This window comes from Ranitomeya imitator, chromosome 10 (genome assembly GCF_032444005.1).
Source record: "Ranitomeya imitator isolate aRanImi1 chromosome 10, aRanImi1.pri, whole genome shotgun sequence".
Lineage (NCBI taxonomy): Eukaryota > Metazoa > Chordata > Amphibia > Anura > Dendrobatidae > Ranitomeya > Ranitomeya imitator.
In genome coordinates this window covers 24,842,104-24,869,409 of record NC_091291.1, presented here as the reverse complement: position 1 = coordinate 24,869,409, position 27,306 = coordinate 24,842,104, and the positions used below count along the sequence as shown (strand labels likewise).

The following is a 27,306-nucleotide window of genomic DNA, read 5'->3' as shown; positions in this document are numbered from 1 at the left end:
GTCACATTTTTCAGATCCTTGGAAGATGCTTCAATCAAACGGGAGAGCAAGGTGTCTGCCTCAGCAAGAATATCAATGGGTACAGCCGGAACCAGCTCCTTGGAAAGCATCGCCAAATCAGGGATTAAAGCTTGAGGAGGACAATTTGCATATTTCAGGTGCCTTCTGGTAAAAGCAAAGAGTCTCTCTCAGCAAGGAGATCATTGGGTACAGCCGGGGCCAGCTGCTTGGAAAGCATCGCCAAACTAGGGATTGAAGCTTGAGGAGGACAATTTGCATATTCCAGGTGTCTTCTGGGAAAAGCAAAGTGTCTGCCACTGCAAGAAGATCGTTGAGTACTGCTGGGACCAGCTGCTTGGAAAGCATTGCCAAATCGGGGATTGAAGCTTGAGGTGTACAATTTGCATATTCCAGGTGCCTTCTGGGACAAACAAAGTGTCTACCTCAGCAAGAAGATTGTTGGGTACAGCCAGAACCAGCTGCTTGCAAAGCATTGCCAAACCAGGGATTGAAGCTTGAGGAGGACAATTTGCATATTCCAGGTGGTTTTAGGGAAATGCAAAGAGTCTCCCTCAGCAAGTAAGTTGTTGAGTACAGCCGAGACCAGCTGCTTGTAAAGCACTGCCAAACCAGAGATTGAAGCTTGAGGAGGACCATTTGCATATTCCAGGTGTCTTCTGGGAAAAGCAAAGTGTCTGCTACAGCAACAAGATCGTTGGGTACTGCTGGGACCAGCTGCTTGGAAAGCATTGCCAAACCAGGGATTGAAGCTTGAGGTGGACAATTTGCATATTATTATTATTTATTATTATAGCGCCATTTATTCCATGGCGCTTTACATGGAAGGAGGGGTATACATAATAAAAATAAGTACAATAATCTTGAACAATACAAGTCACAACTGGTACAGGAGTAGAGAGGACCCTGCCCACGAGGGCTCACAATCTACAAGGGATGGGTGAGAATACAGTAGGTGAGGGTAGAGCTGGTCATGCAGTGGTTTGGTCGATCGGTGGTCACTGCAGGTTATAGGCTTGCCGGAAGAGGTGGGTCTTCAGGCTCTTTTTGAAGGGTTCAATGGTAGGCGAGAGTCTAATATGTTGTGCTAGAGGGTTCCAGAGTAGGGGCGATGCACGAGAGAAATCTTGTATGCCATTATGGGAAGAGGAGATAAGAGGGGAGTAGAGTAGGAGATCTTATGAGGATCGGAGGTTGCGTGTAGGTAAGTACCGGGAGACGAGGTCACAGATGTATGGAGGACACAGGTTGTGGATGGCTTTATATGTCATGGTTAGGAATTTGTACTGGAGTCTCTGGGTAATGGGGAGCCAGTGAAGGGATTGACAGAGGGGAGAGGCCAGGAAATAGCGGGGGGACAGGTGGATTAGTCGGGCAGCAGAGTTTAGAATAGATTGGAGGGGTGCGAGTGTGTTGGAGAGGAGGCCACAGAGCAGGAGGTTACAGTAGTCGAGGCGTGAGATGATGAGGGCATGGACTAGAGTTTTTGCAGATTCTTGGCTTAGGAATGTATGGATCCGTGAAATATTTTTGAGTTGAAGGCGGCAGGAAATGGAAATGGCTTGGATATGTGGTTTGAAGGAGAGATCAGTGTCAAGGATTACCCTGAGACAGCGAGCTTGTGGGACTGGGGAGAGTGGGCAGCCGTTTACTGTAATGGATAGGTTCGTTGGAGGGGTCGCGTAAGATGGGGGAAAGATGATGAATTCTGTTTTGTCCATGTTAAGTATTCCAGGTGCCTTCTGGGAAAAGCAAAGAGCCTCCCTCAGCAAGCAAATCATTGGGTACAGATGGGTTCCAGCTACTTGGAAAGCATCACCAAACAAGGGATTGAAGCTTGAGGATGACAATTTGCATATTCCAGGTGTCTTCTAGGAAAAGCGAAGAGTTTCCCTCAGCAAGAAGATCATTGGGAACAGCTGGGTTCCAGGTACTTGGAAAGCATCGCCAAAACAGGATTTTAAGCTTGAGGAGGACAATTTGCATATTCCAGGTGTCTTCTGGGAAAAGGAAAGTGCCTCAGCAAGAAGATCGTTGGGTGAAGCCCGGACCAGCTACTTAGAAAGCATCGCCAAACCATGTATTGAAGCTTGAGGAGGACAATTTGCATATTCCATGTGCCTTCTGGGAAAATCGAAGAGTTTCAACAAGCAGATCATTGGGTACAGCCGGGACCAGCTGCTTGGAAAGCATCACCAAACCAGGGATTGAAGCTTGATGAGGACAATTTGCATATTTCAGGAGCCTTATGCGAAAAGCAAAGAGTCTGTCTCAGCAAGAAGATTGTTAGGTACTGATTTGACCAGCTGCTTGGAAAACATCACCGAACCTGGGATTGAAGCTTGAGGAGGACAGTTTGAATATTCCAGGTTCCTGCTGGGAAAAGCAAATAGTTTCTGTCAGCAAGAAGATTGTTGGGCACAGCTGGGTCAAGCTGCTTGGAAAGCATCACCAAACCAGGGATTGAAGCTTGAGGAGGACGATTTGCATATTCCAGGTGTCTTCTGGGAAAAGCGAAGAGTCTGCCTCAGAAAGAAGATCGTTGGGTACAGCCGGGACCAGCTGCTCAAAACCTTACGGTTCGCAAATTTTTGCCTCTAGGACATTATTGCAAGAAAGCTTGGCTGATTGAGTAGATTACACAAGAAGGAAGACACACAGCAAGTCAGCAGGATCTAAGAGCAACAAGGCAGATCTGTATTTATTATATTATATTGATGCTAGACCATGTAATGCATTCCCTTTTTACTATTTTTGGGGGTCCCCCTATTTCCTCATAGACTTGTGAGTAAACGTGAGCACTACCCTCACCCCTCTAAATTAAAAAGTAGCGCGGGTTATGTTGGCCAATTCACGAGAGCCCATCAGCCACAACATAACTTATTTTACTTTGACGGAACCATAAACTTCTTATTAATCAAATCTACTTCTTTCAGAATAAAAGCTACAAATATAAAGGGCAGCTAGGATTCAGCACTGAATACAAACAGCCTCAGGCCGATGGAAGGAGCTCAGCCGAATACGAAGGCAGTCACCACCTCCAAATGTATGATATAAAGGAATTAGACAATGACCAGCACGGGACAGAATAAAGCAAATGTGAACAGGTGCAAGCTGCTATTACTACATAGTATAAACAAGTGAATACAGCAGCACAATGTGTGCACTAAGGTGTGCAAACATGGAATTTATGAAAATGCTCATATCTCATTATCTATCATTTATATATCATCTATTATATCTATCTATTATCTATTATCTATCTTTCCATCCATCCATCCATCCATCCATTTAGAGATAGAACATTGTCTTTGGCTGATACTTTCCTTTTAGGCTTTAATTACAGAACACTGAGTGATTCATGTAATGATGTTTGTCCTGCCGTAACCCCTGAGATCATCTTACAATCTGTGTTCTGCAGATTTCTCTGGCTCTCGATAAAAGACGGCCATAATTTCAATTTATATTTGGGTGGTATTCTCAATAGAATCTTGACGGCTGTATCCTGAGGTTTTCGCCTTAGTTATAAATGTCTGTGTGTGATATAAGGATCGATGGTGTCTGCTGTGCATCAGATTTATGCTGAATCATTTCTGCAGATCTTGATCTCAGACGTCGCCTAACGTCTAAAATGAGAGAAACCATCAGAATAACGCTCTCCCTATCAGTTCTGCATATATAGGCGGACATCTAGTGGATAAATATTGGTACTACAATCCATTTTAACTATACCTCTCACTGCATCCTGTAGGTGGCGATGGAGAGACCACTCTTTTTCTTCTGGACCACAACATTTTTTGTTGTGAGTGTAAAGTTTTATATTTTTAAAAATAAACAGACATGTTAACATTTCATCTTAGTCTTTTGCATGTATCTTCTTAAGTGCAGCTTTTAAGTGTACTTTAGAAATATACCAGAAATGTCACAGATGGGTTAGAAGGTTACAGCTACCTGTTAAGGGCTGGCGGAATGCACCGAGTAAATAGTGAGATGATATTTGGTGCATTCGCAGCCCAGGGTCCATCGTGCAGGAGAGAAACCTGCTGCTGGCAAATGGCGGCACTATATGGCGGTAAAAGCGAACTCTGTTACTTCACAGAGTCGCCCATAAAGAAAGCACTGTGTCCTGTTTAGCTCACAGGAGTACACAGTAACTGCTGAGCTGATAACAGTCTGTGGTCACGCAGTCAAAGAGGCGATCATACAATCTCCTCATCGAAGGTACCGGTATTCTAGAGGCTTATTTCAGCCAGAGCCCTGAATGCACACACACAATCTCCTCACCGGAGGTGCCGGTATTCTAGTGGCTTATTTCAGCCGGAGCCCTGAATGCACACACACAATCTCCTCACCGGAGGTGCCGGTATTCTAGTGGCTTATTTCAGCCGGAGCCCTGAATGCACACACACAATCTCCTCACCGGAGGTGCCGATATTCTAGTGGCTTATTTCAGCCGGAGCCCTGAATGCACACACACAATCTCCTCACCGGAGGTGCCGGTATTCTAGTGGCTTATTTCAGCCGGAGCCCTGAATGCACACACACAATCTCCTCACCATAGGTGCCGATATTCTAGTGGCTTATTTCAGCCGGAGCTCTGAATGCATACACACAATCTCCTCACCGGAGGTGCCGGTATTCTAGTGGCTTATTTCAGCCGAGCCCTGAATGTATGACCACATTGGCGCAAAACTCACAACATAAATTGATACTAGCGCATGGCCGTGTGGTCATGCGAAACTTTTATAGCTGCAGCAACTTCAGGACCTTCCCACAAGGACCAATGGAAAGCTGCCACAGAACTTGAACAGGTTCAGGACCTTCCTAGAGGACCAATAGGAGTTGCTGCAGTACCTGAAAATGTGACCCTTGATCTCCAATGAGAGATCTTACCCTGGGCATTCCCAGAAGGGGAAAAGCAGGACTTAGTCCCAAAGATGTCTGCTCGCCGCTGACCCGTACTGGCTGCAATGGCAGAACCTGGAAAGGCAGCAGTAACCCTTTGCACAGTATTAGGCTGAGCAAGACGCTGGGACCGACGTCTCCGCTGAGCAGACTCCACTGCGGCAGGAGATGAATGGTAGAACGCAGCGGAGATGGCTCGAGATTCCCCTTTTGCAGAGGTGGGAACTCGACCCCTAACAGCTACCACTATTTATTAACTGTACTTACCTTTCACCATGCTTACATTTGAACTTACAGTTTTTGCTCCACTAATTCTCACTCTCCTTCGTTATCTGCAAACTCATCACTCTCCAAACAAATAATAATTTAACTTTCCCTCTACCTGACCTCATCTGTAGTCATGCTCCTCAACCTCAGATCCCTCCTACAAAAGCACAAAACAAGCTGTTCACGCTCCTTCTCCTCCCAACTCCTTTCCCTCTCCCCATGTCCTTCTCCCACCTCCTCTCCCTCTCTCCTTCTCCCATCTCTTCTCTCCTTCTCCTCCCAACTCCTCTCCCCTTCTCCCTCCTACTCTCCCTCTCCCATCTCCTCTCTCCTTCCCCTCCCTTCTCCTTTCCTACTCCCCCTCTCCTTCTCCCACTTCCTCTCCCTCTCTCCTCTCATTTCCTCTCTCCATCTCCTCCCACCTCCTTTCCCTCTCCCCTTCTCCTTCTCCCACCTCCTCTGACTCTCTGCTTCTCCCATCTCCTCTCCCCTTTTTTTTCTCCAATCTCCTCTCGCCTCTTTCTCCCATCTCCTCTCCCCTTCTCCTCCCACCTCCTCTAACTTTTCCCTTTCCCTTTTCCCAACTCCTCTAACTGTCCCCTTCCCCTTCTCCCACTTCCTCTCCCTTTCTCCCATCTCCTCTCCCCTTCTCCCACCTCCTCTACCTCTCCCCTTCCCCTTCTCGTACCTCCTCTCCCTCTCTCCTTCTCCCATCTCCTCTCCCCTTCTCCTGTCTCCTCTCCCTCTCCCTCCCTCCTTCTCCTATCTCCTCACCCCTTCTCCCATCTCCTCTCCCTCTCTCCTTCTCCCATCTCCTCTCCCTCTCCCCTTCTCCTTCTTCTGTCTCCTCTCCCACTCCCCCTGCCCTTCTCGTTCTCCCACCTCCACTCTCCTTCTCCCACCTCCACTCTCCTCCCACCTTCTCTACCTTTCCTCTTCTCCTTCTCTCATCTCATCTCCATTTCCCCTTCTCCCATCTAATTTCCCTCTCCACTTCTCTTTCTTCCATCTCCTCTCCTCTCCTCCTTATTCCACCTTCTCTCATCTCCATTTCCCCTTCTTCTCCCACCTCCTCTCCCCTTCTCCTTCTCCCACCTCCTCTCCCTCTCTCCTTCTGCCATGTCCTCTCCCCTTCTCCCATCTTCTCTCCCTCTCCATTTCTCCTCCCATCTCCTCTCTCTCCTTCTCTTTCTCCCATCTCCTCTCTCTCTCCCCTTCTCCTTCATATGTCTCCTCTCCCTCTGCCCTTCTCCTTCTCCCACCTCCACTCTCCTTATCCTTCTCCCATCTCCTCTCCCCTTCTCCCACCTCCTCTACCTCTCCACTTCTCCTTCTTCCATCTCCTCTTCCTCTCCACTTCTCCTTCTTCCATCTCCTCTCCCTCTCCCCTTCTCCTTCTTCCACCTCCTCTCCCTCTCTCTGCTTCCCCTCCCTGCTGGCGACATGTCTCCAAATCCTGGACCTTCACAGCTGATGCCTCCAATTAATTTTCCCTTCTATCAGCTCCACCTACTAGAAACTATCGCAATCTCAGCAACATAAAACCTGCTCATTTGACCCCAACTCTGCCGTTCCATTTGCCTCTAGTGCTTTGGAAGTCACAATCCATCTACAATAGGCTCCAATCTCTTTACCTCTCATAACGTTTCCTTCCTGGGCCTCACTGAAACATGGCTGACACCCTCCAACATGGCCTCACACGCCACGTGCTGTGTTACGATGGCCTTCACTTTACCCATACACCTTGCCCTGGCAACAGACATGTTGAAGGAGTGGGTCATCTTATTTCCAACAACTGCACCTTCAGCCCAATCCCACCTTTTCCCTCCCTTGTCCTTTCCTCTTTTGAAGTGCTCTCTGTCCGTATCTAATCTCCCTCCAACCTCTATTTGGCTGTCATATACCGACCCACAGGCCCGGCCACTGCCTTTATTGAACACTTCTCCACCTGGCTTCTTCATTTTCTCTCTGCTGACATTCCCACCATCATCATGGGTGACTTCAACATCCCCACCAGTCTGCAGCCTCCAAACTTCCGTCGCTCGCTACTTCCTTTGGTCCTACTGACTCGGTGGTCCTCTGTAGCAGGGCCGGACAGGGACTGAAATTCAGCCCTGGCATTTCCAAGAACACAGGCCCACTTCTTGTAACATCTGTAATCTTGCTCTCTGGATTGTCTAACTACAGGACAGCAGCGTACAATGATGTGTGATTTGTGCTTTAGACCTGCATAGCTGACGGTCACTGAATTATGGCCAATTTAGATGAGCCAATAATCATGAAATGTGTGTTTGTACGAGCCAGACGTCCTGGTTATTGGCTAATTTGTCACATATTTGCAGCCACAATGATGCTTAATCTCTGTAGAAACCTCCAACAAGGCTGTGCGCGATGTGAGGCTTCACAAATCTGCAGTCACATGAAGTCACATAGAGTTTCGTGAAAAACCTGGACAACCTCTTTAATGCTCTGGATCACTCCATCTAAAGAGGCCAAGAATCTAAGCTTCTGACATGTCCCTGTCAAGCACCTCTCCACCTTAAAGAGCACCTCTTAACATACACCCCATCTCCACCTGTTTGGGGCTTCCATCCTTCCCAATCAAAAATACCAAAAAACAGCTAAGTTTTTGTGCATAAAAAAGGGTCATTTTTTTCTGTGGTTTCACACGACACCTGATTCACAGCCAATGATATTGTATGGCTCTGTTCATACTGCCATTTTTAATGTAGTTGTTCTGCTCCATTACAGGAGGATAATAACTAACCTAACAGTAGTGCTGGTCCCCTTACATATCAATCACTGGTGGTATTTAGGGTTGAGCGAAACGGGTCGGCCATTTTCAGAAGTCGCCGACTTTTGGCAAAGTCGGGTTTCATGAAACCCGACTCGACGCCTGTGTGGGGTCGGCCATGAAGTCGGCGATCTTCTGAATCTGGTATCGGAATTCCGATCCCGTATTCCGATATGTTTGCAATATCGGAAATCGGTGTCGGAATCCATATTTAAGTGTAAAATAAAGAATTAAAATAAAAAATATCGCTATACTTACCCTCTGAAGCGCCCTGGTACTAACCGGCAGCCTTTCTTCCTTCGAATCAGCACTTGCAGGACCTTGCGGTGACGTCGCGGCTTGTGATTGGTCGCGCGACCACCCATGTGACCGCTCGCGCGACCAATCACAAGCCGCGACGTCACCGCAAGGTCCTGCAAGCGCTGATTCTTAGGAAGGAAGGCTGCCGGAAAGAAGCAGGGCACGTCCGAGGGTGAGTATATACCTAGACAACCGAAAGGATAAAGGACACCAGAGCTAAAATATAACAATTTTATTGAGAAATAGTTCTAAAATGATACACAAATATTAAAAACACAAATAAACAGATGCAATAGAGAAGAGAGAGGTAAACCTAGTAACACACACGGTAACAGCTATCAGATGAGGAGCAAGTCAGCAATAATATGTCAAGAAACCGTACATATAAACATATATATCTACTCCCAAAGGTATAGCAACTGCAAACTAAAGGCCCAAAGCCAGATTATAGTATAAGATAGTGATGGTAAAAAGTGGGCAATTACATCAGGGAGAGAGCTCCAAGAAAATATATATACGCAGACAGCAGGGTGGTACAGGTAGTATGACCCAAGTATTTAAATATAAGTATTGAATAGTGTCTCACCCTATACTGACACGTCCATACAAATACACTAAGAGAATTGTCCTGGGAAGTCCCATGTATGAAGAAAGAGAGAGGACTGTGCCAAAAAACATATGCCTGCCAAATAGCTAGGAGGGAGACAGGATTAAGGAAGATCCGGTAAAATGAGAACCATATACCAACCTGCTGCTGCTGCCATGCGTGGATAAGAGGCCCCGACGCGCGTTTCACAAATATGGCTTCTTCGGGGGGCGCGCTAATGGAGGGTAAGGTGGGGGTCCTTATATACAACACAGTTAAAAGCTCCAGGCGGCAATGGCGGCGCTTACCTAGGCACGGCAATGACTGGAGGCGGCGGAGTCGGCGTCCAACGTCACGCGGCCACGCCCCGCACTGACGCGTCAGTGGGAGGGGCCAGCCGCGCGACGCAGAGAGGACGCGTATCCACGGCAACCATGGCATGCCGACCCAGAGAAGCGCACGCCGCTCGGAGAGTAACAGGAAGTGACTAACAGAGCGTATCTAACATAATTCCATGTACACATACCTGACTGGGCGGTGATGGTGAGAGGGCAGGGAGGGAGGTGAGGAAAAGTGCTCGTGAGGGAACCGGATACAGCTGCAGTGAAAAGTAAATATACAAAATGTGAGATAGTGCAAGTATCCATACGGGCATATTAAGTAGTTAAAATAAAGGATGCCGGACTGAGCAGCACTTATATCACACGATACTGGTGTGATAAAATGAAAAAACACAAGCCTATGATAAAATACATAGAGAATAGTGAATATGATAAAAACAGGGAATGTCCTGTATATATTAACATCTATAAAGAATTATTATTACTGAATAGTATGGATAGTCAGTAAATATATATCTCTAGAGGTACCAGTAAAAAGGCCAAAATATTATAATGTGAGAGTAATGCATTTAAAAAAAAAAAAAAAAAATTGAAATCAATAGAAAGTGAAAAAGATGTAATAATAACACAGAAAAAATCCTAAAGCACAAAGGTGAAGAAAAATTTTTTTTTTATATTTAAAAAATTGTAAAAGTTATAGAAAAAAGTCATAATGTCCTATCAGGACTGTCTGTAAGCAAAAATACGTGCTCGAACAAAAATAAAAGTGATGATAATGATTCAAGTCAGAGGACACTGAATAGTGCATGTGAATGAGAGAAGCACTAAATGCCTAAATTCATATTTATAAAGGGTACCGTAAATCTACAAGGACACCTAACACGGGAGTGTAAAGAGAAAAATAATACAATAACCATCATAAGATTTTTAAAATAATTAAGTACATAAGAATTCTTGACTTTTTTGATAGAAGATTCTGTCGCCATTTCCTGGGATCATAAAAGGCCCATCGAAATGTATGAACAAGACGCCTTCCGGCAGTTACGTGATGCAGACACCTACAAGAAACTGAGTTTCAACCCTACTTCTATCTTTCAGGCAGAGTTGTTTAACATACTTGAGGAAGCGTTTATTGATGGCTTAATCACCAAGGATTTGAGGGACGGTTTGATTCCTGATGCACCACGGACACCTTGTTTATATCTTCTACCGAAAGTGCATAAAAATTTGACGTGTCCGACAGGACGACCAATTGTGTCCGGGAATGGAGGACTCACGGAGAATGTGGGTAAGATGTTGGATTTCTACCTCAAGCCTATCGTCGAAACCCTTCCCTCTTATCTTATAGACACGGGGGACATTCTGTCTAAAATCTCAAACATCAATATGGAACCAGATATGTGGTTAGTGACATTAGACGTAGAGTCTCTCTACAGGTCAATTCGACATGCGGATGGAATGGAAGCTATTAGTTTCTTTTTAAATAACATCGACATTGATGACCACTTTAGCAGACTCCTACTATCTCTGTTGGAGTTTGCGTTAAGCCATAACTTCTTCATCTTTAAGGAAGCACTCTACCTACAGCTCCAGGGTACAGCCATGGGGGCGGCCTTTGTGCCATCCTATGCATGTCTGTTCCTGGGGCTGTGGGAGAGAAGAATTTTTATCACGGAATCCACCCCACTCTCATCTAATATACTTATGTGGGTCAGATACATAGATGATGTGTTTGCAATATGGCAGGGCACTGAAAAAGACCTTTTGATGTATGTTGATGAACTTAATGTTAACGACTGTAACATTAAACTCACCTGCCATTACAGCCAGGATAGTGTTGACTTCTTGGATGTGCGCATCTGCAAGGGTGAAGATGGTTTTCTCCAGAGCGACCTGTACAGAAAGGATACATCAGTCAACAGTCGACTACATTCCACCTCAGCTCACCCAAGACATCTTAAAAACAGTATCCCCTACGGACAATTCCTTAGGGCAAAACGGATCTGCTCGGAGGAGGCATCATATCAGAAACAAGCGGAAGATATAACTCATCGCTTTATGGATCGTGGTTACTCAACAAGGACAATCAGACGGTGTAGGAGGAGGGCTTCACGAATTGATAGAGCCAACCTACTTAGGACCAAGAAGGAACCACAAATATCCAACCAGGTGAGATTTATAGCAACTTTCTCCAATAATTCCAGAATGGTCAAAGAAATACTTGGCAAATATTGGCCTATCATTAAACAGGATTCAGTATTGACGAATTGCCTCACAAACACACCCTCTGTCACATACCGGAGGAATAAAAATCTAAGAGACCTCCTCACTCACAGTTACTATAAGGGGCCTGGTTCCAAATGTGCCTTTGGCTCTAAAGGCCCGAGATGGGGCTTTTTCCCATGTCGGGATTGTACAGCGTGTAAAAACTAAGAACGCTGCTTTTCATGTCGATCCAGTGATGGATCTAAAGAGTTTCGGATCACTCAACATATTACCTGTTCCACGGACCATGTGGTATATTATGCCACATGTCCCTGTGGCATCATTTATGTAGGCCTCACATCACGCCAACTGCGTGTTAGAATCAGGGAACATATCCGGGACATCAAGGCAGCAGAAAACTCATCGGCTGATGAATTTTTGAAGCCAATCCCAAGGCACTTCAAAGAGAAACACGACTGCAATAGCAACCTATTGAGAGTACGCAATTGATCGGGTCCTAATGGATGGACGAGGTGGAGACATGAAAAAACGTCTTGCCCAATTGGAAGCCCAATGGATAGTCCGAATTGACTGCATTCGCCCTAAGGGGCTTAATGAGGTTTTAAGTTTTGTCCCATTTTTGTAGTTTCCTCTAGTTTTTTATAGTTCCCGTACTGACACTTATTGAGTCTATAGAAAACTTCTTTGTGTCTAATGTTTGTGGTTTTAACAGTTGTTTTGGTTTTGTGTTACTTACATTTTTCTTCTTTTATCTTAACCGACCTTTTTCGTCCTTTAACTTCTTCCTTTTATGATCCCAGGAAATGGCGACAGAATCTTCTATAAAAAAAAGTCAAGAATTCTTATGTACTTAATTATTTTAAAAATCTTATGAAGGTTATTGTATTATTTTTCTCTTTACACTCTCATGTTAGGTGTCCTTGTAGATTTACGGTACCCTTTATAAATATGAATTTAGGCATTTAGTGCTTCTCTCATTCACATGCACTATTCAGTGTCCTCTGACTTGAATCATTATCATCACTTTTATTTTTGTTCGAGCACGTATTTTTGCTTACAGACAGTCCTGATAGGACATTATGACTTTTTTCTATAACTTTTACAATTTTTTAAATATAATTTTTTTTTTTTCTTCACCTTTGTGCTTTAGGATTTTTTCTGTGTTATTATTACATCTTTTTCACTTTCTATTGATTTCAATTTTTTTTTTTTTTTTTTTAAATGCATTACTCTCACATTATAATATTTTGGCCTTTTTACTGGTACCTCTAGAGATATATATTTACTGACTATCCATACTATTCAGTAATAATAATTCTTTATAGATGTTAATATATACAGGACATTCCCTGTTTTTATCATATTCACTATTCTCTATGTATTTTATCATAGGCTTGTGTTTTTTCATTTTATCACACCAGTATTGTGTGATATAAGTGCTGCTCAGTCCGGCATCCTTTATTTTAACTACTTAATATGCCCGTATGGATACATGCACTATCTCACATTTTGTATATTTACTTTTCACTGCAGCTGTATCCGGTTCCCTCACGAGCACTTTTCCTCACCTCCCTCCCTGCCCTCTCACCATCACCGCCCAGTCAGGTATGTGTACATGGAATTATGTTAGATACGCTCTGTTAGTCACTTCCTGTTACTCTCCGAGCGGCGTGCGCTTCTCTGGGTCGGCATGCCATGGTTGCCGTGGATACGCGTCCTCTCTGCGTCGCGCTGCTGGCCCCTCCCACTGACGCGTCAGTGCGGGGCGCGGCCGCGTGACGTTGGACGCTGACTCCGCCGCCTCCAGTCATTGCCGTGCCTAGGTAAGCGCCGCCATTGCCGCCTGGAGCTTTTAACAGTGTTGTATATAAGGACCCCACCTTACCCTCCATTAGCGCGCCCCCCGAAGAAGCCATATTTGTGAAACGCGCGTCGGGGCCTCTTATCCACGCACGGCAGCAGCAGCAGGTTGGTATATGGTTCTCATTTTACCGGATCTTCCTTAATCCTGTCTCCCTCCTAGCTATTTGGCAGGCATATGTTTTTTGGCACAGTCCTCTCTCTTTCTTCATACATGGGACTTCCCAGGACAATTCTCTTAGTGTATTTGTATGGACGTGTCAGTATAGGGTGAGACACTATTCAATACTTATATTTAAATACTTGGGTCATACTACCTGTACCACCCTGCTGTCTGCGTATATATATTTTCTTGGAGCTCTCTCCCTGATGTAATTGCCCACTTTTTACCATCACTATCTTATACTATAATCTGGCTTTGGGCCTTTAGTTTGCAGTTGCTATACCTTTGGGAGTAGATATATATGTTTATATGTACGGTTTCTTGACATATTATTGCTGACTTGCTCCTCATCTGATAGCTGTTACCGTACGTGGTACTAGGTTTACCTCTCTCTTCTCTATTGCATCTGTTTATTTGTGTTTTTAATATTTGTGTATCATTTTAGAACTATTTCTCAATAAAATTGTTATATTTTAGCTCTGGTGTCCATTATCCTTTCGGTTGTCTATTATATTCAATATGGCGGAGCATTTATGCTGATTGCTCTTTGTATAGGTTTACTGAGTATATACCTAACAGGAATATACTCACCCTTGGACGCGCCCTGCTTCTTTCCGGCAGCCTTCCTTCCTAAGAATCAGCGCTTGCAGGACCTTGCGGTGACGTCGCGGCTTGTGATTGGTCGCGCGAGCGGTCACATGGGCGGTCGCGCGACCAATCACAAGCCGCGACGTCACCGCAAGGTCCTGCGAGCGCTGATTCGAAGGAAGGAAGGTTCCCGGTTAGTACCAGGGCGCGTCCGAGGGTAAGTATAGCGATATTTTTTATTTTAATTCTTTATTTTACACTTAAATATGGATCGCAGTGCCTGAAGGAGAGTTTCCTCTCCTTCAGACCCTGGGAACCATTGGAAACCCAATGCACTGCATTGGGTTTCGAGTTTCGGCCGACCCCGACTTTTTTATAGGATCGGCCGACTTCACTCGACCCGACTTTTGAAAAAGTCGGGTTTCGTGAAACCCGACCCGATCCTATAAAAGTAAAAGTCGCTCAACCCTATTGGTACTTGTTGTACCCTACAGACTGTATCAGGATCTGTTGGGTTTTCATCATTGGACCTTGCATTTTAGTAGACAAAATAGTCAGGAATGTTGCATTGTTGTGTCCTATATTTTTGGTCACGTCTGTGAATAAGCCTCAGTTTGATTGTGTGACAATATTTCATTGTCCTGCACTTTTCCACCCTAGCTTAATGGGATCCGGACAGCTGATATATGCTGCTCCATCCTTAAACAGAATGTATCAGAATGTGTAAGATTTCAGCCTTGTACTTTTCACTCTGTGGCGCTCTGGTGTTTTAGAGAACAACATACTGTAAAAGCCAGCGGGGACTATGCTGTGCGGGAAACTAGTAGGACAGGTGGCTTCTCACTGGCTTCTCTCCATCTTCTTCCACGAAGTGACAGGTCTCTGCATGCATGTATAGGGAGAGAACTGGCCGCAGATGGGGAGAAACCGACAAGTCTGTAGTGAAGCTTTTAATGTATTTTTCACTCTGAAATGCAGCAGCATTTCATAGTCAAACATACCTGGTTGAGATCATATAACTGGTGACTGATTCATGCTGCCCGGGTTTCGGCACCGTATTTTTAGGACACAGGAATATAGTATAGTATACAGTATAATAACACCAAAGTAAATTTAGCTAGTTTGCTCTACCTTTTTGTTGCTTTCTAGAAATTGTACCTAATCCAAAGAATTACTGTAGATTTTTTTTTTAGTAGAAACATTATTTTTCTTTTGTTGATTTATATTATAGGCAGGTTTCCTCTGCAATTCTTACAAATAGGAAAAATAAATTGTAAATGCAGTTTTCCTCAATTATGTGTACTATTAAATATGGCCTGACATTGGGAACAATCGCATAAATTAAAAAGAATAAACTTTTCTTAATGATATTATTTGTATAAGTACACACACAATTATATTTGGGCAAAGTTTTCCCTTTAGTCCTTTATTTTTTTCTGAAATCTGATAAGAGAGATTTAATATATATATATATATATATAAAGTACAGACCAAAAGTTTGGACACACCTTCTCATTTAAAGATTTTTCTGTATTTTCATGACTATAAAAATTGTACATTCACACTGAAGGCATCAAAACTATGAAATAACACATGTGGAATTACATACTTAACAAAAAGTGCGAAACAACTGAAATTATGTCTTATATTTTAGGTTCTTCAAAGTAACCACCTTTTGCTTTGATGACTGCTTTGCACACTCTTGGCATTCTCTTGATGAGCTTCAAGAAGTAGTCACTGGGAATGGTTTTCACTTCACAGGTGTGCCCTGTCAGGTTTAATAAGTGGAATTTCTTGCCTTATAAATGGGGTTGGGACCATCAGTTGTGTTGTGCGGAAGACTGATGGATACACAGCTGATAGTCCTACTGAATAGACTGTTAGAATTTGTATTATGGCAAGAAAAAAGCAGCTAAGTAAAGAAAAACGAGTGGCCATCATTACTTTAAAAAATGAAGGTCAGTCAGTCGGAAAAATTGGGCAAACTTTGAAAGTGTCCCCAAGTGCAGCAGCAAAAACCATCAAGCGCTACAAAGAAACTGGCTCACATGAGGACCACCCCAGGAAAGGAAGACCAAGAGTCACCTCTGCTTCTGAGGATACGTTTATCCGAGTCACCAGCCTCAGAAATCGCAGGTTAACAGCAGCTCAGATTAGAGACCAGGTCAATGCCACACAGAGTTCTAGCAGCAGACACATCTCTACAACAACTGTTAAGAGGAGACTTTGTGCAGCAGGCCTTTATGGTAAAATAGCTGCTAGGAAACCACTTCTAAGGACAAGCAACAAGCAGAAGAGACTTGTTTGGGCTAAAGAACACAAGGAATGGACATTAGACCAGTGGAAATCTGTGCTTTGGTCTGATGAGTCCAAATTTGACATCTTTGGTTCCAACCACTGTGCCTTTGTGCGACGCAGAAAAGATGAACGGATGGACTCTACATGCCTGGTTCCCACCGTGAAGCATGGAGGAGGAGGTGTGATGGTGTGGGGGTGCTTTGCTGGGGACACTGTTGGGGATTTGTTCAAAATTGAAGGCATACTGAACCAGCATGTCTATCACAGCATCTTGCAGCGGCATGCTATTCCATCCGGTTTGCGTTTAGTTGGACCATCATTTATTTTTCAACAGGACAATGACCCCAAACACACCTCCAGGCTGTGTAAGGGCTATTTGACCAAGAAGTAGAGTGATGGGGTGCTACGCCAGATGACCTGGCCTCCACAGTCACCAGACCTGAACCCAATCGAGATGGTTTGGGGTGAGCTGGACCGCAGAGTGAAGGCAAAAGGGCCAACAAGTGCTAAGCATCTCTGGGAACTACTTCAAGATTGTTGGAAGACTATTCCCGGTGACTACCTCTTGAAGCTCATCAAGAGAATGCCAAGAGTGTGCAAAGCAGTCATCAAAGCCAAAGGTGGCTACTTTGAAGAACCTAGAACATAAGACATAATTTCAGTTGTTCCACACTTTTTTGTTAAGTATATAATTCCACATGTGTTAATTCATAGTTTCGATGCCTTCAGTGTGAACGTACAATTTTCATAGTCATGAAAATACAGAAAAATATTTAAATGTGAGAGTGTGTCCAAACTTTTGATCTGTACTGTATATATATATACAGTGGGGCAAAAAAGTATTTAGTCAGTCAGCAATAGTGAAGGTTCCACCACTTAAAAAGATGAGAGGCGTCTGTAATTTACATCATAGGTAGACCTCAACTATGGGAGACAAACTGAGAAAAAAAAATCCAGAAAATCACATTGTCTGTTTTTTTAACATTTTATTTGCATATTATGGTGGAAAATAAGTATTTGGTCAGAAACAAACAATCAAGATTTCTGGCTCTCACAGACCTGTAACTTCCTCTTTAAGAGTCTCCTCTTTCCTCCACTCATTACCTGTAGTAATGGCACCTGTTTAAACTTGTTATCAGTATAAAAAGACACCTGTGCACACCCTCAAACAGTCTGACTCCAAACTCCACTATGGTGAAGACCAAAGAGCTGTCAAAGGACACCAGAAACAAAATTGTAGCCCTGCAACAGGCTGGGAAGACTGAATCTGCAATAGCCAACCAGCTTTGAGTGAAGAAATCAACAGTGGGAGCAATAATTAGAAAATGGAAGACATACAAGACCACTGATAATCTCCCTCGATCTGGGGCTCCACGCAAAATTCCACCCCGTGGGGTCAGAATGATCACAAGAACGGTGAGCAAAAATCCCAGAACCACGCGGGGGGACCTAGTGAATGAACTGCAGAGAGCTGGGACCAATGTAACAAGGCCTACCATAAGTAACACACTACACCACCATGGACTCAGATCCTGCAGTGCCAGACGTGTCCCACTGCTTAAGCCAGTACATGTCCGGGCCCGTCTGAAGTTTGCTAGAGAGCATTTGGATGATCCAGAGGAGTTTTGGGAGAATGTCCTATGGTCTGATGAAACCAAACTGGAACTGTTTGGTAGAAACACAACTTGTCGTGTTTGGAGGAAAAAGAATACTGAGTTGCATCCATCAAACACCATACCTACTGTAAAGCATGGTGGTGGAAACATCATGCTTTGGGGCTGTTTCTCTGCAAAGGGGCCAGGACGACTGATCCGGGTACATGAAAGAATGAATGGGGCCATGTATCGTGAGATTTTGAGTGCAAACCTCCTTCCATCAGCAAGGGCATTGAAGATGAAACGTGGCTGGGTCTTTCAACATGACAATGATCCAAAGCACACCGCCAGGGCAACGAAGGAGTGGCTTCGTAAGAAGCATTTCAAGGTCCTGGAGTGGCCTAGCCAGTCTCCAGATCTCAACCCTATAGAAAACCTTTGGAGGGAGTTGAAAGTCCGTGTTGCCAAGCGAAAAGCCAAAAACATCACTGCTCTAGAGGAGATCTGCATGGAGGAATGGGCCAACATACCAACAACAGTGTGTGGCAACCTTGTGAAGACTTACAGAAAACGTTTGACCTCTGTCATTGCCAACAAAGGATATATTACAAAGTATTGAGATGAAATTTTGTTTCTGACCAAATACTTATTTTCCACCATAATATGCAAATAAAATGTTAAAAAAACAGACAATGTGATTTTCTGGATTTTTTTTTCTCAGTTTGTCTCCCATAGTTGAGGTCTACCTATGATGTAAATTACAGACGCCTCTCATCTTTTTAAGTGGTGGAACTTGCACTATTGCTGACTGACTAAATACTTTTTTGCCCCACTGTATATATATATATAATTACAATACATATAATTTTTGTGTTTTCTAAGTAACCATTTTATTATCTTGACCCTAACCCTTAACCATTACCCTAACAACAGCCCTGAGTCATTTCTAGGCTGCAGACTCAGGCACAAATACTAAGTTATAAAAGTTGAGTGGTTGGTTGCAAATCGGTTTTCAAGCAGATTATAAAGAAATAAAAGTCAGTATAACACTATAAAAACATAATTTATGTTCCATCGGCTTAAAGTTTCAGTTGTTGTAAACAGTCCTGGATTTTCTGGGAATCTTTGGCCCAAAGGGGGTTGAATTTATGCAAACTTTACTCAAAACTAGGTTTTCCAAGATTGATCATTCTTGGGAGAACCAGGGGAGAATTGAGGAGGAATTTAAATCCCTTCAAGTATATTGGAAACTACAAGTGGTGTGTTTCAGGGATGGTTCTTGGGTATTAAAAGATTAGGGGCACAAGCCCAAAGACGTGTGCCTTCCAATCTATGTAGCCGGGTTTCATTTGATTGCTGTTTTAAGGACCCTTCCAACCCTCTACACATATTTTTCATCCTACTGACCTTTAACAGTACCATCCTGCTACCTATGTAATACCCTCTTTACTGTACATGCCGAGTAGTAAAATGCTTCCAAATACTGCACTTTAAATATGAAGATGTCATAACTATACTGTAGTTACCCACAACATAATAGTGTCACACTGTAATGTGACACCTCAGTGACATTAATACAGTAGTGTGCCATCAGATAGTAATAGTGCCCCCTTACTGACGTCAACACAGTAATAGTGCCCTCTTACTGACATCAATACAGTAATAGTGCCCTCTTACTGACATCAATACAGTAATAGTGCCCCTTTACTGACATCAACACAGTAATAGTGCCCCCTTACTGACATCAACACAGTAATAGTGCCCCCTTACTGACATCAACACAGTAATAGTGCCCCCTTACTGACATCAATACAGTAATAGTGCCCCTTTACTGACATCAATACAGTAATAGTGCCCCCTTACTGACATCAATACAAAAAAAGTGCCTCTTTACTGACATCAACACAGTAATAGTGTCCCCTAATTGACACCAACACAGTAATAGTGCCCCTTTACTGACATCAACACAGTAATAGTGCCCCCTTACTGACATCAATACAGTAAAAGTGCCCCTTTACTGACATCAATACAGTAATAGTGCCCCCTTACTGATAACAACACAGTAATAGTGTCCACTAACTGACACCAACACAGTAATTGTGCCCCTTTACTGATATCAATACAGTAATAGTGCCCCCTTACTGACACCAGCACAGTAATATTGCCCCCTAACTGACATCAACACAGTAATAGTGCCCCTTTACTGATATCAATACAGTAATAGTTCCCCTTTACTGACATCAATACAGTAAAAGTGCCCCTTTACTGACATGAATACAGTAATAGTGCCCCTTTACTGACATGAATACAGTAATAGTGCCCCCTTACTGACATCAATACAGTTAAAGGTGCCCCTTTACTGACATCAATACAGCAATAATGCCCCCTTATTGACAACAACACAGTAATAGTGTCCCCTAACTGACACCAACACAGTAATAGTGCCCCTTTACTGATATCAATACAGTAATAGTCCCCCTTTACTGACACCAACACAGTAATAGTGCCCCCTTACTAATATCAATAAAGTAATAGTTCCCCTTTACTGATATCCTCAACCTATACTGTGATCCTCAACCTACTGAACAGCCGTACAGCCAGCTCTTCCCTCTCCTAGTGTATCCTCACCCACCCCCTGCAGACTGTGAGCCCTCGCGGGCAGGGTCCTCCCTCCTTATGTACTCGTGTGCCTTGTTATCTGCTCATGTTTAATGTATTTGTCTATATTTGCCCCGTATTCACATGTAAAGCGCCATGGAATAAATGGCGCTATAAAAATGTATAATAATAATAATAAATAATATCAATACAGTAATAGTGCCCCCTTACTGACACCAACACAGTAATAGTGTAATAGTGCCCCTTTACTGACACCAACACAGTAATAGTGCCCCCTTACTGACACCAACACAGTAATAGTGCCCCCTTACTGACACCAACACAGTAATAGTGCCCCCTTACTGACATCAATAAAGTAATAGTGCCCCTTTACTGACATCAATAAAGTAATAGTGCCACTTTACTGACATCAATAAAGTAATTTTGCCACTTTACTGACATCAATAAAGTAATAGTGCCCCTTTACTGACATCAATACTGTAATAGTGCCCCTTACTGACACTAACACAGTAATAGTGCCCCCGTACTGACACCAACACAGTAATAGTGCCCCATTACTGACACCAACACAGTAATATTGCCCCCTGACACCAACACAGTAATAGTGCCCCCTTACTGACATCAATACAGTAATAGTGCCCCCGTACTGACATCAATACAGTAATAGTGCCCCATTACTGACATCAATACAGTAATAGTGCCCTGTTACTGACACCAATACAGTAATAGTGCTCCTTTGTAACATCAATATAGTATTAGTGCCCCCTTGTGAGATCAATGTAATAATAGTGTCGCTTTGGTGACATCAGCACAGTAATTGTGCCCTCTTTGTGACATCAACATAGTAATTGTGCCCCCTTGGTGACATCCGTATGTTAGTGCCCCGTTGGTGGTACCAACATGGTAATAATTCCCCCTTAATAGTGATGGGCGAACAGAACACAAATAAATACTTCTCCAGGAAGTTTGTGCTACTGTTTGGGTTCTGCACCGCTAACATTGGGTATTTCCCACGCTGCCATCTGCATGACGGTGTGAGAAACACCGGCGGCTCTGATTGATGGTTAGATTATTACCGCTGGTCAGAGCGATGCGGTGAGTCGGTCACAGAAACACCAGCTGATGTGAGTACTACTCCTACACCTGCAAGAGAATGCACCACAGATAAGAGTATTCATCAGCTGGTGCCTGAGCTATAAATAAACGAATTTACAAAAAATTACGTGGGGTCTGTTGTATTTTTGATGAAAACCCTCAGCTGTCAGCTTTATCATGACTGGTTACCAAGAAAAGAGGGTCCCGTGCTGTTTTTTCAATAATTTAGATAATTATCCTACAAAAAGGCCCTCCCGCAAGGTAAGTGGGAAGAGCCAGGTAAAGTGCCAGAATTGTCACATCGAATAGATGCACTTTTTCTGTGGCAGCTGCAGGCTGCTATTTTTAGGCTGAGGGGACAAATATCCATGGACCCTTATCAGCATGAGAAGATCATCCCCCAGCTGTCTGCTTTAGTTTGACTCGTTGTCAAAGATGGTTGTAAAAAAAACGTTGTGGGGACTCCTCTATTTTTGATAACCAGCTATGATAAAGCTGACAGATGAGGGTTGCAGAGCGCAGCTGTCAGTTTTGCCACACTGGTTATCAAAAATACAACAGACCCCATGTCATTTTTTTTCTTATTTATAGCGCAGACGCCTGCTGATGAATACTACAATCAATGAGGCCTGCTCCTGCTGTTATCAGCGACAGCAGCCGACGCCTCTGTGGCTGGCAGTACATTTTTTACTGCCACTCACAGTGCTGGCTCCAGTTGTCATCTGACAGTGTGGTACCGCAGCTCTCTGACTGGCGGTAATGATCTTACTGCCAATCAGAGGTAGTGTTTGCCGCACGGTCATGCAGTTGACAGCGTGGCAAAGAAGCTGATGTTCGGGCCCCCCATTCATCTGATTGGAGTTTGGGTTCAGGGACTGTTCTGGTACCCGAACCAAACTTATTTTACGGGTTCAGCCAAACCTGCTGGACCTGAACATCCATGGGTTCACCCATTGCTACCCCTGAATGATATCAACAAAATAATAATGCAATTTAATTACATTAATAAAGCAATAGTGTCCCTTCAATGACAACACTAAACTAATAGTGCCCCGTTAGTGCCATCAACACAGTTATAGGGCCCTCCTATTGACATCAATAAATTAATTTTACCCAATTCATGACATCAACACATTAATAGTTTCCTCTTAGTGACATCAACACAGTAATAGTTCCCCCACTGATTACCATCTATAACGTTATAGTACCCTCATATTGATATCAGTATAGTAATAGTGCCCCCTTAGTGACATTAATCAGTAAGAGCCCCCTTAGTGACATCAGCACAGTAGTAGTGCCCCCTTAGTGACATCAGTATAGTAATAGTGCCCCCTTAGTGACATTAATCAGTAAGAGCCCCCTTAGTGACATCAGCACAGTAGTAGTGCCCCTTAGTGACATCAGCACAGTAGTAGTGCCCCCTTAGTGACATCAGCACAGTAGTAGTGCCCCCTTAGTGACATCAGCACAGTAGTAGTGCCCCCTTAGTGACATCAGCACAGTAGTAGTGCCCCCTTAGTGACATCAGCTCAGTAGTAGTGCCCCCTTAGTGACATCAGCACAGTAGTAGTGCCCCCTTAGCGACATCAACAGAGTGATAAAGCCCCTTTATAATACACTAATCCCTTTGCGTTGTTAACATGACTCCCCTGAATAAATGGATAAAAGTAATTTCTAGAGTTATTGCACCTATAAAAAATAAAAATAAACCTGACATGAGGGGGTGTGATTGGACGCCATCGACAGATACTGCACGAGATAATGATTAACGCAGGACGTCTGCATAAAAGCTGCAACGTTGTGTGTAGCACCCCGACAGCATGCACCCACTGATCATCACTATCTGTCTCCCGACACTGCCTGGTAAGACGTGCGATCTCTTGATGAATATGTAGAGATAAGTGGCACAGGTCCCTTCTGTTTGAGCTTTTTTTTTCTCTTGTATCACCGACATGAGCTGTGGTGTGTAACATATGGATGGTGCGGAATTTTATAATGTACACCTCAGCTTCTGCAAAATCTCAAAATATACACTTACGAGCGAAAGGGTAAGAATGCTTTCAACTTTTGACCTTCAGGCTCCATATCTCGGCTTCGAATGTGAGATTACCATCATTTTCTAGATAATCATCTTGGATATCTCATACATAAATTTGACTTGCGGCTATTTAGCATAAGATTAGTTATGCAGACTCTTGTCACTGTATGATTACTGTTTTGCTCCTAAGAATCTAAATTTAGAAATGTTTTAGTATTTTGTAAATCCATCTTTGACTTTCAGCACAGCCTGAATCCTTCTGGGATGCTCTCGATCAGATTCAATCATGGCTCGCCTGAAATCTGATCCCAGGTCTCTTCTACACGTCCCCCATGTTGGTGCATACTGGTTGCCTCACTTTGGTCTGTATACAGCTTTTTCTCCAACTCTACCTACAAATGTTGGAATGGGTTGAGATCTGGGGACTGTGGGGACAATCCAACACCTCTACTTCATTGTCCTTGATGCATTTCTTCACCAATGTTGACGTAGGCTTCGTGTTGTAGTCCTGATGGAACACTATGTCATTCTTTCATACCCATAGTACTCGAGAGTACAAAGTAACTCATCTTGTAGGACACTCACATATAGCTCAGTATTGAGACCACCATCGATCCTGGTCAAGTATCCAACACCTTTGGCTTGGAAACACCTCCTGTTGTTATCATGAGGCTTCCTCCACCAAACTTCACAGTTCCTTGACTTTCTCAATCCGCTAGCCCCGTTTTTCCTTGTCTCTTCCAGACCCACTTACACCCATCAAAGCCGTCTATTGACTTTCTTCTCATCACTCCAAATCACCCTCTTCCATTCTTCTACTCTCCACTCTTCGTACTTTTTTTTGCAAACTCAAGCCAACGCTTCTTTTTTGAAGTTGAGGCTTCTTTACCTTTTTTGGGCCACCCAGACTTGTGTAACATATGTTGCACCCTGCTTGCATGGATGTCTGTGATCTCACTATTACAAGCCTCCTCCACTGTCATGTTGTCGCCCAGAAATGATAGACCTTGTGATGAGCCAACTTGGTGACTTCGATATTTTGCCTGGACGTCCACCTCTTGGCTTCTGAATGGATGGACGGACTTCATTTCGTATTCTTCCACCTGTCATGACGCTCACATGAAGCAATTTGGGCAATTTTCTTGACTGAGATACCGCTATCGATGAGCTGGATGATGTGGTTTCTCTTTTCTTGGGAAATTTTCATGGCATCTCCTTGATTTGAACCACTGACCTTTCACTTGAGAATCAGCCTAATAATAAACTGAGCTATTGGGGAATGTGAGGACAGGTTGTACTTTGTGGTATACAGGAATTAAAAGGTTTTTCAACCACCAGAAGCCAAACAGCAACAATGCAGTGACAGCATAAGAACCTGCATAACTAATCATATGCAAAAAAAAGCTGCAAGTCAAATTTATGAATGAGATAGCCAAGAATATTTTCTATAACATGATGGTGGTCTCACAGTTGAAGGAGGAGTGGAAGAAGAGATATGGAACCCGAAAGTCAAAAGTTCAAAACATTGTAACCTTTTGCTCAACAGTGTATTTTAATTGTTGCAGAACCTCATCTTACACCTCATCTGCTGCAGAACCTCAGCATATACACCTCAGCCACTCCAGAACTGCATAATACACAAAATAATATTTATGATTGGACTGGCAAATGCTGTGCCATCGTCATATGTAAGGGTAGGGATTGGATGTGGCGATCACATGTAGATTTTCTGTATTTCCCTTCCAGTGTCCGGCTTGGATCCTCAGAGGGATGGATGGACCAGAAAATATGATAAATCTGCACATAGTGACGTGTTCTGTGTCGGGGATGAAAATTACTGCAGAATGGAAATGAGACATCTGTCCGGTGAGCTCTGAAGTCACTCAGGTCCACGCTGCTGTCACGGGTCATGTTATCAGTCATGTAATTTAGTCATTTTAGAAGAATATAAAAACTCAATGATCTAGAGGGGAATCTGCTCCCCAGTAAGATTGATAGATAGATAGATAGCTAGAGAGATAGATAATAGATAATACATAGAGAGATAATAGATAGATAATAGATAGATTGATAATAGATAGGTAGATATATTAATAGATAGATAATAGATAGATAATAGATAGATAGTTAATTTAACATTGCCTTTTGTCCACTATTATTTTAGGAGAGGCACATGATTCTCGGCTCAGGACCCATAATTGTTTTTACTCCATTGAGGAGAATCATCTGGATCTGGATGAAAAGTCAAAGTATCAACCTGAGGTTTTCTGTGGGAGTCGAATCTCCTGGAGACTGAACTTTCCATCCTTGAATACGATGGGTTTTGCTATTTTATTTCTCCTTGTACTGGGACACTTTTAGTAAACAATGCCTTTAATTTGCACTGAGACCCTCCTTAAACAGACGATGATGACAGCCCACTCCTCTGGGTTCCCACCATCATCCAGAGATGCCAGGAATAGTGTTGAGCATTCCGATACCGCAAGTATCGGGTATCGGCCGATACTTGCGGTATCGGAATTCCGATACCGAGATCCGATATTTTTGTGATATCGGGTATCGGTATCGGAAGTGTAAAATAAAGAATTAAAATAAAAAATATTGTTATATTCACCTCTCCGGCGGCCCCTGGACATCAGCGGGAGGATCCGGCGTCCGGCACGGCTTCTTTCTTCAAAATGCGCGCCTTTAGGACCTGTGGTATGACGTCCCGGCTTCTGATTGGTCGCGTGCCGCCCATGTGACCGCCACGCGACCAATCAGAAGCCGCGACGTCATTCCTCAGCTAAAGTCCTAGAATGAGCGCCTTTTAGGACCTGAGGAATGACGTCGCGGCTTCTGATTGGTCGCGTGGCGGTCACATGGGCGGCATTTTGAAGAAAGAAGCCGTGCCGGACGCCGAATCCTCCCGCTGATGTCCAGGGGCCGCCGGAGAGGTGAATATTACAATATTTTTTATTTTAATTCTTTATTTTACACTTTAATATGGATCCCAGGGCCTGAAGGAGAGTTTCCTCTCCTTCAGACCCTGGGATCCATGAGGATACATTCCGATACTTGATGTCCCATTGACTTGTATTGGTATCGGATATCGGTATCGGCGATATCCGATATTTTTCGGGTATCGGCCGATACTATCCGATACCGATACTTTCAAGTATCGGACGGTATCGCTCAACACTAGCCAGGAAATAAAGTGCTGCTGTAGTGGCTTCTATGATTACATCGGTTGAGTACAGAGGAAGTCTCCTTCAACAATTTTTTTATTTCCAATGCACCCTTAAACTTTAAGATGCCTTATTCAGTAGTCTAATACCTCCTCATCCACAGTATGAGAGTGGACATATGGTCAGGTGATGGAGATGTGAGTCAAGCTGTTGATCACATCCATATTAATTGTGTAAAGTTCAGAGACCCTCGTTTCTCAACCACTTCACATGATGAGTGCAGAAGTTTCCAAACCAAGGCTGAAAAATGGATAGGATCTTTTCCATATTCCAAAAACATCTTGATTTGGTATTATATGAGATTATTCAGGGCGGTCACGACTCTATTGTCGGGTGTCTTGGGACCAGGGTTTCCTTCCCTGTCCCTAACACTAGGGGCACTTTTG

The 27,306-nt window shown here is 43.6% G+C and overlaps 1 protein-coding gene and 1 long non-coding RNA gene across 2 annotated transcripts in view; both read left to right on the top strand.

Moving 5' to 3' along the window:
• Positions 1–27,306, top strand: part of LOC138651648 (phospholipase A2 inhibitor and Ly6/PLAUR domain-containing protein-like) — a 60,588-nt gene that overhangs the window by 13,490 nt on the left and 19,792 nt on the right. The gene's annotated exons all lie outside the window — the stretch shown is intronic.
• Positions 2,845–25,991, top strand: LOC138651649 (uncharacterized). The gene is made up of 3 exons (XR_011315511.1): positions 2,845–3,064; positions 25,440–25,559; positions 25,858–25,991. It is a non-coding gene; the product is annotated as an uncharacterized lncRNA (long non-coding RNA).